The 11,249-nt window shown below is 53.5% G+C and overlaps 12 non-coding genes across 12 annotated transcripts; all 12 read right to left on the bottom strand.

Annotated features, from left to right (window-relative positions):
- Positions 1 to 254: 254 nt before the first annotated feature.
- On the bottom strand, positions 255 to 418 carry LOC137067324 (U1 spliceosomal RNA). The gene has a single exon (XR_010903125.1). It is a non-coding gene; the product is annotated as a U1 spliceosomal RNA (small nuclear RNA).
- Positions 419 to 886: 468 nt separating this feature from the next.
- Positions 887 to 1,077, bottom strand: LOC137066789 (U2 spliceosomal RNA). The gene has a single exon (XR_010902677.1). It is a non-coding gene; the product is annotated as a U2 spliceosomal RNA (small nuclear RNA).
- Positions 1,078 to 2,110: 1,033 nt separating this feature from the next.
- On the bottom strand, positions 2,111 to 2,274 carry LOC137067323 (U1 spliceosomal RNA). The gene has a single exon (XR_010903124.1). It is a non-coding gene; the product is annotated as a U1 spliceosomal RNA (small nuclear RNA).
- A 468-nt stretch (positions 2,275 to 2,742) lies between these two features.
- On the bottom strand, positions 2,743 to 2,933 carry LOC137066788 (U2 spliceosomal RNA). Its single transcript, XR_010902676.1, has one exon. It is a non-coding gene; the product is annotated as a U2 spliceosomal RNA (small nuclear RNA).
- A 1,033-nt stretch (positions 2,934 to 3,966) lies between these two features.
- LOC137067321 (U1 spliceosomal RNA) lies at positions 3,967 to 4,130 on the bottom strand. The gene has a single exon (XR_010903122.1). It is a non-coding gene; the product is annotated as a U1 spliceosomal RNA (small nuclear RNA).
- A 464-nt stretch (positions 4,131 to 4,594) lies between these two features.
- Positions 4,595 to 4,785, bottom strand: LOC137066786 (U2 spliceosomal RNA). The gene has a single exon (XR_010902674.1). It is a non-coding gene; the product is annotated as a U2 spliceosomal RNA (small nuclear RNA).
- A 1,033-nt stretch (positions 4,786 to 5,818) lies between these two features.
- On the bottom strand, positions 5,819 to 5,982 carry LOC137067319 (U1 spliceosomal RNA). The gene has a single exon (XR_010903121.1). It is a non-coding gene; the product is annotated as a U1 spliceosomal RNA (small nuclear RNA).
- Positions 5,983 to 6,446: 464 nt separating this feature from the next.
- LOC137066785 (U2 spliceosomal RNA) lies at positions 6,447 to 6,637 on the bottom strand. The gene has a single exon (XR_010902673.1). It is a non-coding gene; the product is annotated as a U2 spliceosomal RNA (small nuclear RNA).
- Positions 6,638 to 7,670: 1,033 nt separating this feature from the next.
- LOC137067318 (U1 spliceosomal RNA) lies at positions 7,671 to 7,834 on the bottom strand. Its single transcript, XR_010903120.1, has one exon. It is a non-coding gene; the product is annotated as a U1 spliceosomal RNA (small nuclear RNA).
- A 468-nt stretch (positions 7,835 to 8,302) lies between these two features.
- Positions 8,303 to 8,493, bottom strand: LOC137066849 (U2 spliceosomal RNA). Its single transcript, XR_010902731.1, has one exon. It is a non-coding gene; the product is annotated as a U2 spliceosomal RNA (small nuclear RNA).
- A 1,033-nt stretch (positions 8,494 to 9,526) lies between these two features.
- On the bottom strand, positions 9,527 to 9,690 carry LOC137067317 (U1 spliceosomal RNA). The gene has a single exon (XR_010903119.1). It is a non-coding gene; the product is annotated as a U1 spliceosomal RNA (small nuclear RNA).
- A 464-nt stretch (positions 9,691 to 10,154) lies between these two features.
- LOC137066784 (U2 spliceosomal RNA) lies at positions 10,155 to 10,345 on the bottom strand. Its single transcript, XR_010902672.1, has one exon. It is a non-coding gene; the product is annotated as a U2 spliceosomal RNA (small nuclear RNA).
- Positions 10,346 to 11,249: the final 904 nt, after the last annotated feature.

The following is an 11,249-nucleotide window of genomic DNA, read 5'->3' as shown; positions in this document are numbered from 1 at the left end:
AACTCGTCCGTTGAATATCAAAGTTTGTGGGAAAAACCACATTCGGCAAACCGGTCGCAGGTTTCGACAACCTCGATGAAAACAGACGCAGTTCAGTTCTCTGAACTCTCCGGGTCACTGGCTGACACAGCAGAAAGAGACAGAAACATAACAAAACTGGTGCAACTTCACCCTTTGGGGCAGTGGGCGGCGCCACAAGCGTCAAGAACCGCACGCTTTTTCCCTCCACGCTATCTGCTTTTAACCAGTGTGTACAGGGGAGAGCGCGAACGCAGTCCCCCACTACCATAAATTATGCAGTCGAGATTCCCACATTTGGGGAATTCGCAGGGGTCAGCACAACCGGAGTGCAATGGCCGAGCCTCGCCCTGGGTGAACCACCTTCCTGATCATGGTGTCTCCCCTGCCAGGTAAGTATGAGTTGCCTGGCCTCCAGGCAGAGGCGCCCTATCCCCCTTCGCCATCCTCAAACACGGTGACCTTCCCCTCCCCCAAGAAAAGGAAGGACGGGGCACCTTCCATTGCTTGACTGCTGCGTGCGTGCGTGCGTGACCTTGATTTGAATCAGGTGTCCCTAATCCATCCAACACAAACCCCTGATTCGACTCATCAGCTCGTTGGTAAAGACTCTCAAATAAGAGGGACATCAAAAAACGTGCTGTGACGGTGATGAGTCAGCCGGCCGGCAACCGACGCTTTTGTTCTTCTTTTTTCCCTATGCTCATATGACCGCAGCTTGCTGCTTTCTCTGTGGCACGGTCATCGTCAACGGTCACCTCATCGTCATTCTGTATGCGCTTCCTGCGTATTTCTGTATTCTCTGACAAAAGTCCAGTGGTGTTGTTGGTTCTTCTATTAGTCACAACAATTCGCAGTCCCCGAAAAGGGGAAGCACACCGTTCCTGGAGGCACTGCAATACCAGGTCGATGCGTGGAGTGGACGGAGCAAGCCCCGGTTCCGGCTCCATGTGCCAAAAATCAATTTAATATGCAGTCCCCGGATAGGGGACGTATCAGATATTAAACTGATAAGAACAGATACTACACTTGATCTTAGCCAAAAGGCCGAGAAGCGATGACACAATGACGCAGCGGCAGGGGAGCCGGCAAAGGCGACGCCCATCTGGGAAGCGGTGAGGGGGGGGAGGGTTGGCAAAGGCCGTACGTCGTAGAGACCTGAAACTTTGAGGGATGGTACTAGCCACTCGCTCTACAACATCACCAAGGCTGGCCCCCCGATGGGCCCGGCGGTGGCGCTACAGCCACCGAAAGTACGAAATGGCTCGTAGCTCCCAAACCGCACGCCGCAGAACCAAGTGTCTTATATCATCGGAATCCTTGGCTCGAGCCGAGCGAGACGCATGCCTCGGATTCGAAGGTTGCGCTGGCGAAATTTTCGGGTATTTGGGATTTTGTGAAAAACCTACTTTTGCACACTAGTCCTAGGTCTTTTGCCCGATCTGGCCCAAACCAGTGCAGAAAGATTCTCTGGAGTCTGACTGTCCGTCCAGATCGGAAAAAAAGTGGGAATTTCGATTCAGCTTGGCGGCGGCAGGCCGAAACCTACGGGCTGGGCGAGGCGGGGTCTGCTAGAACGGCTATAGCTCTTGGACGGAACGAGACAATTTCACCCAAGCCGGTACACCCGTGCACGGGCTCAGTCTGGGGTCAGGCGAGAAAGGACGCGGTGAATGGCCACCTAGTGGCGCTTTAAAATGAAAAAGCAACAACATGAGAGCGGCTATAGGCGAACGTATGTCGCGTGCTTTTTCACAGCACGCGCACGAGACAGTCGTACCATACGACAGAAAACCTCCATCCGAACAACTTTGCCTTTGGGACCACTGCTGTCAATCAACTCGTCCGTTGAATATCAAAGTTTGTGGGAAAAACCACATTCGGCAAACCGGTCGCAGGTTTCGACAACCTCGATGAAAACAGACGCAGTTCAGTTCTCTGAACTCTCCGGGTCACTGGCTGACACAGCAGAAAGAGACAGAAACATAACAAAACTGGTGCAACTTCACCCTTTGGGGCAGTGGGCGGCGCCACAAGCGTCAAGAACCGCACGCTTTTTCCCTCCACGCTATCTGCTTTTAACCAGTGTGTACAGGGGAGAGCGCGAACGCAGTCCCCCACTACCATAAATTATGCAGTCGAGATTCCCACATTTGGGGAATTCGCAGGGGTCAGCACAACCGGAGTGCAATGGCCGAGCCTCGCCCTGGGTGAACCACCTTCCTGATCATGGTGTCTCCCCTGCCAGGTAAGTATGAGTTGCCTGGCCTCCAGGCAGAGGCGCCCTATCCCCCTTCGCCATCCTCAAACACGGTGACCTTCCCCTCCCCCAAGAAAAGGAAGGACGGGGCACCTTCCATTGCTTGACTGCTGCGTGCGTGCGTGCGTGACCTTGATTTGAATCAGGTGTCCCTAATCCATCCAACACAAACCCCTGATTCGACTCATCAGCTCGTTGGTAAAGACTCTCAAATAAGAGGGACATCAAAAAACGTGCTGTGACGGTGATGAGTCAGCCGGCCGGCAACCGACGCTTTTGTTCTTCTTTTTTCCCTATGCTCATATGACCGCAGCTTGCTGCTTTCTCTGTGGCACGGTCATCGTCAACGGTCACCTCATCGTCATTCTGTATGCGCTTCCTGCGTATTTCTGTATTCTCTGACAAAAGTCCAGTGGTGTTGTTGGTTCTTCTATTAGTCACAACAATTCGCAGTCCCCGAAAAGGGGAAGCACACCGTTCCTGGAGGCACTGCAATACCAGGTCGATGCGTGGAGTGGACGGAGCAAGCCCCGGTTCCGGCTCCATGTGCCAAAAATCAATTTAATATGCAGTCCCCGGATAGGGGACGTATCAGATATTAAACTGATAAGAACAGATACTACACTTGATCTTAGCCAAAAGGCCGAGAAGCGATGACACAATGACGCAGCGGCAGGGGAGCCGGCAAAGGCGACGCCCATCTGGGAAGCGGTGAGGGGGGGGAGGGTTGGCAAAGGCCGTACGTCGTAGAGACCTGAAACTTTGAGGGATGGTACTAGCCACTCGCTCTACAACATCACCAAGGCTGGCCCCCCGATGGGCCCGGCGGTGGCGCTACAGCCACCGAAAGTACGAAATGGCTCGTAGCTCCCAAACCGCACGCCGCAGAACCAAGTGTCTTATATCATCGGAATCCTTGGCTCGAGCCGAGCGAGACGCATGCCTCGGATTCGAAGGTTGCGCTGGCGAAATTTTCGGGTATTTGGGATTTTGTGAAAAACCTACTTTTGCACACTAGTCCTAGGTCTTTTGCCCGATCTGGCCCAAACCAGTGCAGAAAGATTCTCTGGAGTCTGACTGTCCGTCCAGATCGGAAAAAAAGTGGGAATTTCGATTCAGCTTGGCGGCGGCAGGCCGAAACCTACGGGCTGGGCGAGGCGGGGTCTGCTAGAACGGCTATAGCTCTTGGACGGAACGAGACAATTTCACCCAAGCCGGTACACCCGTGCACGGGCTCAGTCTGGGGTCAGGCGAGAAAGGACGCGGTGAATGGCCACCTAGTGGCGCTTTAAAATGAAAAAGCAACAACATGAGAGCGGCTATAGGCGAACGTATGTCGCGTGCTTTTTCACAGCACGCGCACGAGACAGTCGTACCATACGACAGAAAACCTCCATCCGAACAACTTTGCCTTTGGGACCACTGCTGTCAATCAACTCGTCCGTTGAATATCAAAGTTTGTGGGAAAAACCACATTCGGCAAACCGGTCGCAGGTTTCGACAACCTCGATGAAAACAGACGCAGTTCAGTTCTCTGAACTCTCCGGGTCACTGGCTGACACAGCAGAAAGAGACAGAAACATAACAAAACTGGTGCAACTTCACCCTTTGGGGCAGTGGGCGGCGCCACAAGCGTCAAGAACCGCACGCTTTTTCCCTCCACGCTATCTGCTTTTAACCAGTGTGTACAGGGGAGAGCGCGAACGCAGTCCCCCACTACCATAAATTATGCAGTCGAGATTCCCACATTTGGGGAATTCGCAGGGGTCAGCACAACCGGAGTGCAATGGCCGAGCCTCGCCCTGGGTGAACCACCTTCCTGATCATGGTGTCTCCCCTGCCAGGTAAGTATGAGTTGCCTGGCCTCCAGGCAGAGGCGCCCTATCCCCCTTCGCCATCCTCAAACACGGTGACCTTCCCCTCCCCCAAGAAAAGGAAGGACGGGGCACCTTCCATTGCTTGACTGCTGCGTGCGTGCCTGACCTTGATTTGAATCAGGTGTCCCTAATCCATCCAACACAAACCCCCGATTCGACTCATCAGCTCGTTGGTAAAGACTCTCAAATAAGAGGGACATCAAAAAACGTGCTGTGACGGTGATGAGTCAGCCGGCCGGCAACCGACGCTTTTGTTCTTCTTTTTTCCCTATGCTCATATGACCGCAGCTTGCTGCTTTCTCTGTGGCACGGTCATCGTCAACGGTCACCTCATCATCATTCTGTATGCGCTTCCTGCGTATTTCTGTATTCTCTGACAAAATTCCAGTGGTGTTGTTGGTTCTTCTATTAGTCACAACAATTCACAGTCCCCAAAAAGGGGAAGCACACCGTTCCTGGAGGCACTGCAATACCAGGTCGATGCGTGGAGTGGACGGAGCAAGCCCCGGTTCCGGCTCCATGTGCCAAAAATCAATTTAATATGCAGTCCCCGGATAGGGGACGTATCAGATATTAAACTGATAAGAACAGATACTACACTTGATCTTAGCCAAAAGGCCGAGAAGCGATGACACAATGACGCAGCGGCAGGGGAGCCGGCAAAGGCGACGCCCATCTGGGAAGCGGTGAGGGGGGGGAGGGTTGGCAAAGGCCGTACGTCGTAGAGACCTGAAACTTTGAGGGATGGTACTAGCCACTCGCTCTACAACATCACCAAGGCTGGCCCCCCGATGGGCCCGGCGGTGGCGCTACAGCCACCGAAAGTACGAAATGGCTCGTAGCTCCCAAACCGCACGCCGCAGAACCAAGTGTCTTATATCATCGGAATCCTTGGCTCGAGCCGAGCGAGACGCATGCCTCGGATTCGAAGGTTGCGCTGGCGAAATTTTCGGGTATTTGGGATTTTGTGAAAAACCTACTTTTGCACACTAGTCCTAGGTCTTTTGCCCGATCTGGCCCAAACCAGTGCAGAAAGATTCTCTGGAGTCTGACTGTCCGTCCAGATCGGAAAAAAAGTGGGAATTTCGATTCAGCTTGGCGGCGGCAGGCCGAAACCTACGGGCTGGGCGAGGCGGGGTCTGCTAGAACGGCTATAGCTCTTGGACGGAACGAGACAATTTCACCCAAGCCGGTACACCCGTGCACGGGCTCAGTCTGGGGTCAGGCGAGAAAGGACGCGGTGAATGGCCACCTAGTGGCGCTTTAAAATGAAAAAGCAACAACATGAGAGCGGCTATAGGCGAACGTATGTCGCGTGCTTTTTCACAGCACGCGCACGAGACAGTCGTACCATACGACAGAAAACCTCCATCCGAACAACTTTGCCTTTGGGACCACTGCTGTCAATCAACTCGTCCGTTGAATATCAAAGTTTGTGGGAAAAACCACATTCGGCAAACCGGTCGCAGGTTTCGACAACCTCGATGAAAACAGACGCAGTTCAGTTCTCTGAACTCTCCGGGTCACTGGCTGACACAGCAGAAAGAGACAGAAACATAACAAAACTGGTGCAACTTCACCCTTTGGGGCAGTGGGCGGCACCACAAGCGTCAAGAACCGCACGCTTTTTCCCTCCACGCTATCTGCTTTTAACCAGTGTGTACAGGGGAGAGCGCGAACGCAGTCCCCCACTACCATAAATTATGCAGTCGAGATTCCCACATTTGGGGAATTCGCAGGGGTCAGCACAACCGGAGTGCAATGGCCGAGCCTCGCCCTGGGTGAACCACCTTCCTGATCATGGTGTCTCCCCTGCCAGGTAAGTATGAGTTGCCTGGCCTCCAGGCAGAGGCGCCCTATCCCCCTTCGCCATCCTCAAACACGGTGACCTTCCCCTCCCCCAAGAAAAGGAAGGACGGGGCACCTTCCATTGCTTGACTGCTGCGTGCGTGCCTGACCTTGATTTGAATCAGGTGTCCCTAATCCATCCAACACAAACCCCCGATTCGACTCATCAGCTCGTTGGTAAAGACTCTCAAATAAGAGGGACATCAAAAAACGTGCTGTGACGGTGATGAGTCAGCCGGCCGGCAACCGACGCTTTTGTTCTTCTTTTTTCCCTATGCTCATATGACCGCAGCTTGCTGCTTTCTCTGTGGCACGGTCATCGTCAACGGTCACCTCATCATCATTCTGTATGCGCTTCCTGCGTATTTCTGTATTCTCTGACAAAATTCCAGTGGTGTTGTTGGTTCTTCTATTAGTCACAACAATTCACAGTCCCCAAAAAGGGGAAGCACACCGTTCCTGGAGGCACTGCAATACCAGGTCGATGCGTGGAGTGGACGGAGCAAGCCCCGGTTCCGGCTCCATGTGCCAAAAATCAATTTAATATGCAGTCCCCGGATAGGGGACGTATCAGATATTAAACTGATAAGAACAGATACTACACTTGATCTTAGCCAAAAGGCCGAGAAGCGATGACACAATGACGCAGCGGCAGGGGAGCCGGCAAAGGCGACGCCCATCTGGGAAGCGGTGAGGGGGGGGAGGGTTGGCAAAGGCCGTACGTCGTAGAGACCTGAAACTTTGAGGGATGGTACTAGCCACTCGCTCTACAACATCACCAAGGCTGGCCCCCCGATGGGCCCGGCGGTGGCGCTACAGCCACCGAAAGTACGAAATGGCTCGTAGCTCCCAAACCGCACGCCGCAGAACCAAGTGTCTTATATCATCGGAATCCTTGGCTCGAGCCGAGCGAGACGCATGCCTCGGATTCGAAGGTTGCGCTGGCGAAATTTTCGGGTATTTGGGATTTTGTGAAAAACCTACTTTTGCACACTAGTCCTAGGTCTTTTGCCCGATCTGGCCCAAACCAGTGCAGAAAGATTCTCTGGAGTCTGACTGTCCGTCCAGATCGGAAAAAAAGTGGGAATTTCGATTCAGCTTGGCGGCGGCAGGCCGAAACCTACGGGCTGGGCGAGGCGGGGTCTGCTAGAACGGCTATAGCTCTTGGACGGAACGAGACAATTTCACCCAAGCCGGTACACCCGTGCACGGGCTCAGTCTGGGGTCAGGCGAGAAAGGACGCGGTGAATGGCCACCTAGTGGCGCTTTAAAATGAAAAAGCAACAACATGAGAGCGGCTATAGGCGAACGTATGTCGCGTGCTTTTTCACAGCACGCGCACGAGACAGTCGTACCATACGACAGAAAACCTCCATCCGAACAACTTTGCCTTTGGGACCACTGCTGTCAATCAACTCGTCCGTTGAATATCAAAGTTTGTGGGAAAAACCACATTCGGCAAACCGGTCGCAGGTTTCGACAACCTCGATGAAAACAGACGCAGTTCAGTTCTCTGAACTCTCCGGGTCACTGGCTGACACAGCAGAAAGAGACAGAAACATAACAAAACTGGTGCAACTTCACCCTTTGGGGCAGTGGGCGGCACCACAAGCGTCAAGAACCGCACGCTTTTTCCCTCCACGCTATCTGCTTTTAACCAGTGTGTACAGGGGAGAGCGCGAACGCAGTCCCCCACTACCATAAATTATGCAGTCGAGATTCCCACATTTGGGGAATTCGCAGGGGTCAGCACAACCGGAGTGCAATGGCCGAGCCTCGCCCTGGGTGAACCACCTTCCTGATCATGGTGTCTCCCCTGCCAGGTAAGTATGAGTTGCCTGGCCTCCAGGCAGAGGCGCCCTATCCCCCTTCGCCATCCTCAAACACGGTGACCTTCCCCTCCCCCAAGAAAAGGAAGGACGGGGCACCTTCCATTGCTTGACTGCTGCGTGCGTGCGTGCCTGACCTTGATTTGAATCAGGTGTCCCTAATCCATCCAACACAAACCCCCGATTCGACTCATCAGCTCGTTGGTAAAGACTCTCAAATAAGAGGGACATCAAAAAACGTGCTGTGACGGTGATGAGTCAGCCGGCCGGCAACCGACGCTTTTGTTCTTCTTTTTTCCCTATGCTCATATGACCGCAGCTTGCTGCTTTCTCTGTGGCACGGTCATCGTCAACGGTCACCTCATCGTCATTCTGTATGCGCTTCCTGCGTATTTCTGTATTCTCTGACAAAATTCCAGTGGTGTTGTTGGTTCTTCTATTAGTCACAACAATTCGCAGTCCCCAAAAAGGGGAAGCACACCGTTCCTGGAGGCACTGCAATACCAGGTCGATGCGTGGAGTGGACGGAGCAAGCCCCGGGTCCGGCTCCATGTGCCACAAATCAATTTAATATGCAGTCCCCGGATAGGGGACGTATCAGATATTACACTGATAAGAACAGATACTACACTTGATCTTAGCCAAAAGGCCGAGAAGCGATGACACAATGACGCAGCGGCAGGGGAGCCGGCAAAGGCGACGCCCATCTGGGAAGCGGTGAGGGGGGGGAGGGTTGGCAAAGGCCGTACGTCGTAGAGACCTGAAACTTTGAGGGATGGCACTAGCCACTCGCTCTACAACATCACCAAGGCTGGCCCCCCGATGGGCCCGGCGGTGGCGCTACAGCCACCGAAAGTACGAAATGGCTCGTAGCTCCCAAACCGCACGCCGCAGAACCAAGTGTCTTATATCATCGGAATCCTTGGCTCGAGCCGAGCGAGACGCATGCCTCGGATTCGAAGGTTGCGCTGGCGAAATTTTCGGGTATTTGGGATTTTGTGAAAAACCTACTTTTGCACACTAGTCCTAGGTCTTTTGCCCGATCTGGCCCAAACCAGTGCAGAAAGATTCTCTGGAGTCTGACTGTCCGTCCAGATCGGAAAAAAAGTGGGAATTTCGATTCAGCTTGGCGGCGGCAGGCCGAAACCTACGGGCTGGGCGAGGCGGGGTCTGCTAGAACGGCTATAGCTCTTGGACGGAACGAGACAATTTCACCCAAGCCGGTACACCCGTGCACGGGCTCAGTCTGGGGTCAGGCGAGAAAGGACGCGGTGAATGGCCACCTAGTGGCGCTTTAAAATGAAAAAGCAACAACATGAGAGCGGCTATAGGCGAACGTATGTCGCGTGCTTTTTCACAGCACGCGCACGAGACAGTCGTACCATACGACAGAAAACCTCCATCCGAACAACTTTGCCTTTGGGACCACTGCTGTCAATCAACTCGTCCGTTGAATATCAAAGTTTGTGGGAAAAACCACATTCGGCAAACCGGTCGCAGGTTTCGACAACCTCGATGAAAACAGACGCAGTTCAGTTCTCTGAACTCTCCGGGTCACTGGCTGACACAGCAGAAAGAGACAGAAACATAACAAAACTGGTGCAACTTCACCCTTTGGGGCAGTGGGCGGCGCCACAAGCGTCAAGAACCGCACGCTTTTTCCCTCCACGCTATCTGCTTTTAACCAGTGTGTACAGGGGAGAGCGCGAACGCAGTCCCCCACTACCATAAATTATGCAGTCGAGATTCCCACATTTGGGGAATTCGCAGGGGTCAGCACAACCGGAGTGCAATGGCCGAGCCTCGCCCTGGGTGAACCACCTTCCTGATCATGGTGTCTCCCCTGCCAGGTAAGTATGAGTTGCCTGGCCTCCAGGCAGAGGCGCCCTATCCCCCTTCGCCATCCTCAAACACGGTGACCTTCCCCTCCCCCAAGAAAAGGAAGGACGGGGCACCTTCCATTGCTTGACTGCTGCGTGCGTGCCTGACCTTGATTTGAATCAGGTGTCCCTAATCCATCCAACACAAACCCCCGATTCGACTCATCAGCTCGTTGGTAAAGACTCTCAAATAAGAGGGACATCAAAAAACGTGCTGTGACGGTGATGAGTCAGCCGGCCGGCAACCGACGCTTTTGTTCTTCTTTTTTCCCTATGCTCATATGACCGCAGCTTGCTGCTTTCTCTGTGGCACGGTCATCGTCAACGGTCACCTCATCATCATTCTGTATGCGCTTCCTGCGTATTTCTGTATTCTCTGACAAAATTCCAGTGGTGTTGTTGGTTCTTCTATTAGTCACAACAATTCACAGTCCCCAAAAAGGGGAAGCACACCGTTCCTGGAGGCACTGCAATACCAGGTCGATGCGTGGAGTGGACGGAGCAAGCCCCGGTTCCGGCTCCATGTGCCAAAAATCAATTTAATATGCAGTCCCCGGATAGGGGACGTATCAGATATTAAACTGATAAGAACAGATACTACACTTGATCTTAGCCAAAAGGCCGAGAAGCGATGACACAATGACGCAGCGGCAGGGGAGCCGGCAAAGGCGACGCCCATCTGGGAAGCGGTGAGGGGGGGGAGGGTTGGCAAAGGCCGTACGTCGTAGAGACCTGAAACTTTGAGGGATGGTACTAGCCACTCGCTCTACAACATCACCAAGGCTGGCCCCCCGATGGGCCCGGCGGTGGCGCTACAGCCACCGAAAGTACGAAATGGCTCGTAGCTCCCAAACCGCACGCCGCAGAACCAAGTGTCTTATATCATCGGAATCCTTGGCTCGAGCCGAGCGAGACGCATGCCTCGGATTCGAAGGTTGCGCTGGCGAAATTTTCGGGTATTTGGGATTTTGTGAAAAACCTACTTTTGCACACTAGTCCTAGGTCTTTTGCCCGATCTGGCCCAAACCAGTGCAGAAAGATTCTCTGGAGTCTGACTGTCCGTCCAGATCGGAAAAAAAGTGGGAATTTCGATTCAGCTTGGCGGCGGCAGGCCGAAACCTACGGGCTGGGCGAGGCGGGGTCTGCTAGAACGGCTATAGCTCTTGGACGGAACGAGACAATTTCACCCAAGCCGGTACACCCGTGCACGGGCTCAGTCTGGGGTCAGGCGAGAAAGGACGCGGTGAATGGCCACCTAGTGGCGCTTTAAAATGAAAAAGCAACAACATGAGAGCGGCTATAGGCGAACGTATGTCGCGTGCTTTTTCACAGCACGCGCACGAGACAGTCGTACCATACGACAGAAAACCTCCATCCGAACAACTTTGCCTTTGGGACCACTGCTGTCAATCAACTCGTCCGTTGAATATCAAAGTTTGTGGGAAAAACCACATTCGGCAAACCGGTCGCAGGTTTCGACAACCTCGATGAAAACAGACGCAGTTCAGTTCTCTGAACTCTCCGGGTCACTGGCTGA

The sequence above is a fragment of the Pseudorasbora parva genome, unplaced genomic scaffold (assembly GCF_024679245.1).
Source record: "Pseudorasbora parva isolate DD20220531a unplaced genomic scaffold, ASM2467924v1 scaffold_33, whole genome shotgun sequence".
NCBI lineage: Eukaryota > Metazoa > Chordata > Actinopteri > Cypriniformes > Gobionidae > Pseudorasbora > Pseudorasbora parva.
Note: the sequence above shows the minus strand (reverse complement) of the source record. Positions and strands in the feature narration are given on the sequence as shown.